The following is a 6277-nucleotide window of genomic DNA, read 5'->3' as shown; positions in this document are numbered from 1 at the left end:
GGGGCCTCATAGATACTTCACACTCGGGTGGTTCCCCACAACCACTACCACCACCACCACCTCCTCCAAACTAACCAACAAGCACTCAATGAAACATTAGTATTTTGGAAAAGAGTTGAATTAGAGTTTAGCACTGTCTCTAGTCTGCTATAGACCAATCTGTGGTCCAGTGTCTATCACACCCAGAGGCAGCCCTAGGTAATTTTAAACGGTAAGCAAACAGTATTTTGCCCCCCCCCCCCCCCCCCGCCAACCAATCATTGATATATATTTTATGTTTGTCATGGGAGTTTTGTGTGCCATATTTGGTTCAATTCCATTATTGGTGGAGTTCAGAATGCTCTTTGATTTTAGGTAAACTATACATCCCAATAACTACAACTCGCATATGTCAAGGTCTATTTTCCCCCAAGAGCACCTCAAGAGCGCCCCTGGGCAAAATCAACTATACTGCGTATGCTTACTTTGCGTAATGGGTTGAGCCGCCCCTGATCACACGTATCCACGAACCTCATTGCAGACCCCATTGCTTATTCCGATCCATTTACAATACATATTCTACAACAGCCTTCATCCCATCTGACTTTCTAATACCAACCCAGCACTACCCTGTCCTTCTCTTTCTGTGAGTTGTATGCAAGTACCACATCATGAGTGTTGTATCATATTCATCCCATTCAAATAGCCCCTTTACTTCAATCACTAACACCTTTGTGTTTGTTAGTATTCATTTGTTGCAATGGCCTTCCCTTCATCCCTTTAGCCAACATTGGGGTTTATTTCAATTGACGGTTACACCATTTCCTATTATTTCTCCTTATGAATTGTTTTGTTTCCTTGAGAAATTATAAAGTAATGATTATGCACACAACTATTCTTGACTGATTATTACCTGGAATAATCGAATGTATGAAAAATTCTAACTCTGTGTTATGAATCATTCTTATCATCGGGTTATCACCTAACCATGGGAGCAATGTAGCAAATGCTGTTTTTGATTTGTATTGCTTATAACTGAGTTAGCACACTTCTTGTATCTTAGTGAGACACCTCTGTAGACTATTCAAAATGAGCTTCTGCCTTTGAAAAAAATGCTGTTAATAAGTGATGAGTCCATGGTTGTTTATGTTAATCGAAGTATTTCAGTTGTAGTATGAAGTTTATTATCTTCATTTGTACAAGTGATTTGGTTGCATTTTCCTGATTATCAAATGTAGATTTAATGTAGCACTCAGAATTAGAATTTGATGAGTGCAATCCATCTTTGCAACTTGTAAATTAGAAAATGCAGTGCCATCTGTATAGAGACTGCCTGGCAGGGAAATGTCTGTAGAGTGCGTAGTTTTATGTACTATATAATCTAATAAGTATACAGTAGAATATGAATTATTTGAATAGATTATTCTTTTATCATCTTTGACCTACTTTTTTGGAAGACAAAACAGCTTTTGTTTTAATAATAATAATAATAATAATAATAATAATAATTTATTTCTAGACCACCCTCTCTTCCAAAAGGGACTCAGGGTGGTTTACACACAGAAACAGACAAACATTCAATGCCGTACAAAGTACAACATCAGGATGGTTATCATTTTAGGTTCAGTGCCTACATAAAGCTTGAATGTATGTGATCACTCTTTTTCAGAAATGTCAAACACTATGATATGACCTGGTGACATTTTGTGCTGTTGTTCTGTTTTATTCACTGCACTGGTCTCCATGGTGTGAGTGGAAATGGCACAACCACAATATTAGGTATAATTACAATGCTAGGTACAAATAGCTAGGGGTTTATAACACATTCATTATCTCAATAACAAAGAAAGAATTACAATACAACAGAAGCTTAGAGGGGTCATTTTAACTTAAGATACTTTTCTTGCTATAGGAGTGTGAATTTACTGGATGACTACCCTTTATCCCAAATGCTTCAGACCATAAGTGTTTCTGATTTTTTAAAATGTGGAATATCTGTATTTGCATACAGTAGACTCTCAGTTAACTGGCATCTCCTGCAAGTAGTAGGTGCCAGGTAGATGTAGTTTTTGGTTGCTTGAGAGTTACTATTAAGAATAAACTCTGTATTTTTTTTCTTAATTTTATTGTGGTTTTCAAGGGGGTACATCTGGAAGGGTGTTCAATCAACAACATCATAATTTATATTAAAATTGTATGGGGGGTTGACTTCATATCAAAATATAATAATTAAAAGAAAATAAAGACAAAGACAAACTTAATGTAACCATTTTACCATTTCACAGAATTATAAATTCTTTTTATTTAAAGCATTATTTCATTGTCTTTTTGAGAGTTTCAATTCTTTGAGTTCTGTTTAACTGAGGGTGCCTTTACACCAGTGGTTCCCAACCTGTGGTCCGTGGACCACCAGTAGTCCCCAAGAAACAATAATTATAAACAGTTAAAAACATTACATTAATACAATAAAAAGCCAGCCTGGTGGCCATCGTTTCGCCAAGTCCATAATTAATAAATTCATTCTGCTTATCATAGTCCATTTCCAAAGCTTTAGTTGTCATTGTCCTTGTCAGTCTGCCAGATTACCCAAAGGTCTGGTCCCATATCCATGTTTTTAATGTCCTTCTGAAAGAGAGGAGAGATGACAATGATCTAATTTCCCCGGGGAGTAAATTCCACAGACGGAGGCCATCACTGAGAAGGCCCTGTCCCTCGTCCCTGCCAATCACATCTGTGACAAGAGTGGGGCCGAGAGCAGGGCCCCTCCAGAAGATCTTAAATTCCTAGGCGGGACGTAGAAGGAGTTATGTTTGGACAGGTACGCTGGGCCGGTGCTGTATAGGGTTTTATAGGTCAAGACCAGCACTTTGAATTGTGCTTTGAACTGAATTGGCAGCCAGTGGAGCTGACATAACAGAAGGATGGTATGCTCTCTGTATGATGCTCCAGTGAGAAGTCTAGCTGCCGCCCGTTGAACAAGTTTCCGAACCCCACGTAGAGCGCGTTGCAGTAATCTATTCGGGATGTAACAAGACCACTGTGGCCAGATCTGACTTCCCAAGGTATGGGCGCAGCTGGCGCACAAGTTTTAATTGTGCAAAAGTTCTCCCAGCCACCACTGAGACCTGGGGTTCCAAGCTCAGCGATGAGTCCAGGATCACTCCCAAGCTGCAAACCTGTGTCTTCAGGGGGAGTGTAACCCCATCTAACACAGGCTGTAACCCTATGCCCTGTTCGGCATTGTGACTGACCAGTAGGACCTCTGTCTTGTCTGGATTCAGTTTCAATTTGTTAGCTCTCATCCAGTCCAACACAGCAGCCAAGCACCGGTTGAGTTTGGACAGCCTCCTTGGTGACAGGTGAGAAGGAGTGACAGATTTGGACATCATCTGCATAGAATCATAGAATCAAAGAGCTGGAAGAGACCTCATGGGCCATCCAGTCCAACCCCCTGCCAAGATGCAGGAATATTGCATTCAAATCACCCCTGACAGATGGCCATCCAGCCTCTGTTTAAAAGCTTCCAAGGAAGGAGCCTCCACCACACTCCGGGGCAGAGAGTTCCACTGCTGAACGGCTCTCACAGTCAGGAAGTTCTGCCTCATGTTCAGATGGAATCTCCTCTCTTGTAGTTTGAAGCCATTGTTTCATGTCCTAGTCTCCAAGGAAGCTTGCTCCCTCCTCCCTGTGGCTTCCTCTCACATATTTATACATGGCTATCATATCTCCTCTCAGCCTTCTCTTCTTCAGGCTAAACATGCCCAGCTCCTTAAGCCGCTCTTCATAGGGCTTGTTCTCCAGACCCTTGATTATCCAGGTGTCCCCTGGACAACGTCCTTGCAGACGGCCAATTCTCTCACACCAGAAGCGACTTGCAGTTTCTCAGGTTGCTCCTGACACGACAAAAAAAAAACCAAACCAAAACATCCCCCAGAGTTGTTTTGTCCAGACACAATTAAGTCCAGACACAACTGGACTTAATGCCAGGGGAAAACCTTTACCTTTAGACCTGTGAACCAGAATGTTATGTAATTCAGTTAAAAATCAAACATAAACTAAAACAGCATCTTGCAGATTTCTCTATAAGCACTAGATGTCAGTGTTGAATAAATAACGTGGACAGTTCTATCTCTACAGCTGAATTTGGCTGTCTTAATAGGTTGTTTAAATAGGTGCCTAAGAACATTGCCTTTCAAAAACCTAAATATTAAATAACTTACTAGATAGTCATCTACAAATCCAAAATGTGATGGCATATGGACACATATAGGGAAAAGAAAACCTCATCCACACAAATGCACATGTATACAAATTTCACTTGGAAGAAATAATATTGTATTTTATACAAGCTTTTATGCAGATACTCTAATAATTTTTACAAGACTTGTGTTGTCAAAATTATATGTTCCCTTTAGTCACAGAATTAAGGTAAGTCCTCCTCAAATGAGGAAGTGATGATCAGCAACATCTGGAATCAGAGGTGAAGACAAAGCACAGTTCCAATCAATTTTAAAAGATTATTTGGACAGTATTTTTCATTAAAAACATGCATGAATTGCTCAATTAATTACGTAAATGCATTCTTGGTTATTACTTGAACAAGAAATTTCTTATCAGAGCTCACCAAAAGGCAAAGCCGTTCACAACACATTTTAGCAAGCTTTTTATACATGCCTAAGAACATGCACATGTGGAATACAACAAGCAGATCAAGTATGCTTTGGTTAAGTAAACAAAAGCAGGTTGATTTTATAGACTTTGTTTGAAAGCTTCCAAAATTTATTCAGGAATATTTTTGTTCCTTTCAACAGCGTCCACTTTTCTCGTGGATTCCATTTTGATGGCAAGTTATATATTTATATTTTCTAGCATTCTGGGAGTAGCTGGTGAGGCAGGCTTTTCTGCTTTCCTCTTTCTCTCTGTTTTTCTATTCACATAAACTCAATAAAGAAGTCCGGGGCAGCTGTTGTTTATCTTGCCTTTTAAGGAAGGCCCACAGAATACTAAGGGATCAGTATTATTTCCCAGTTTTATTGCACTGTTTACATCAGATACGCTGCTGAAATCTGACACGGAAAGTCTGTATTCCTGCAGACTTCCTTTACCATTTTCACAATCCCAATGCTAATTAAAAATAAATATAACATTTCAGACAGCCAGAGAACAATTGGGGGGGGGGGGGCTTACAACTTTACAGAAACTTGATTGTCCGAGGCATTGTTAACTGAAATATTCCTGTTCTGCCTGTTTGTAGTGTGGTATTCAACTAGCTTAGGCACAAAATATATTTTGTCCCTGAGTCTTACCCAACACTTCTCATCTGAAATATAACTGTCACATTTTTGTACCTTTCCCCAAAATCTGATAAGGAGTTCATTTCACAGGCTTCTGAATATCATTCCAAGCATCCAATAAATGATATTCTGCTAATTTCTAGGAAATGAAGCATCATTTGGAGTGTCTACGTTTTTGGTGTACCAGAGTGAGATGCAGATGATCCTGCAGCACAATTGTCTTCCTAACTTCAATTATGAACTGAAGCCATTTTGGTCTTCCTAATTTGAAAAATGCATAAACTCATCACATTTGGGTAGGTCCAGTACAATTGATAAGAAGATCACTCTGGTGTCATGCCTAGTAACAAATTTATCTCCTATAATGGTTTATTATTATCTGTGTTGAACTGGACTTCTCCACTTCTTCAGTCTTGTGGCACTCAATAACTGATTCAAGCAAGGATCAGCAAACTATTTTCCAGTTCGGTGGAATGGTCCCATGAAATATAATACCCTATGGTATAATGTTTCCATGAGATTGGTCTAGAGAAGGAGGCCCTTGACTGTTCTATTCTTTGGTTGCCCTTTATACTTTATTCATGCAATGATGATACAGAAAGAAGTATTGGGGAAAATAAAGGAGACAAGTGACAAAATAGATGGCGGGTCGTAGCTGGGTAGTGTAGCAAATGAAAAAATACCTTTGGGTCAAATATAATATTTCACTGCATATCACACTATTTTTCCTTTTGTGACAATTATATAGTGGCAGGCATGTAGCCGGGGGGGGGGGGGGGGCTTGGGGGGCTTCGCCCCCCCCGAAATTCTCATGGTGGTCCACGAGAAGGCCTTACTGGTGCATTATTTAAACTGTTATGTTTATTCATATCATTATCTGATCACCATACTCAATATATCACATATGCATGGGGGTATTGGGGTAACGATACAAAAGGTTTGCTAGGGTAGACCCTCTTTCACTCAGACTCACACCCCCCCAAACCAAACTCAGCCCCCCCCCC

Source organism: Anolis sagrei, chromosome 6, assembly GCF_037176765.1.
Source record: "Anolis sagrei isolate rAnoSag1 chromosome 6, rAnoSag1.mat, whole genome shotgun sequence".
In the NCBI taxonomy this organism is placed as follows: domain Eukaryota; kingdom Metazoa; phylum Chordata; class Lepidosauria; order Squamata; family Dactyloidae; genus Anolis; species Anolis sagrei.
This window is presented reverse-complemented; position numbering follows the sequence as displayed.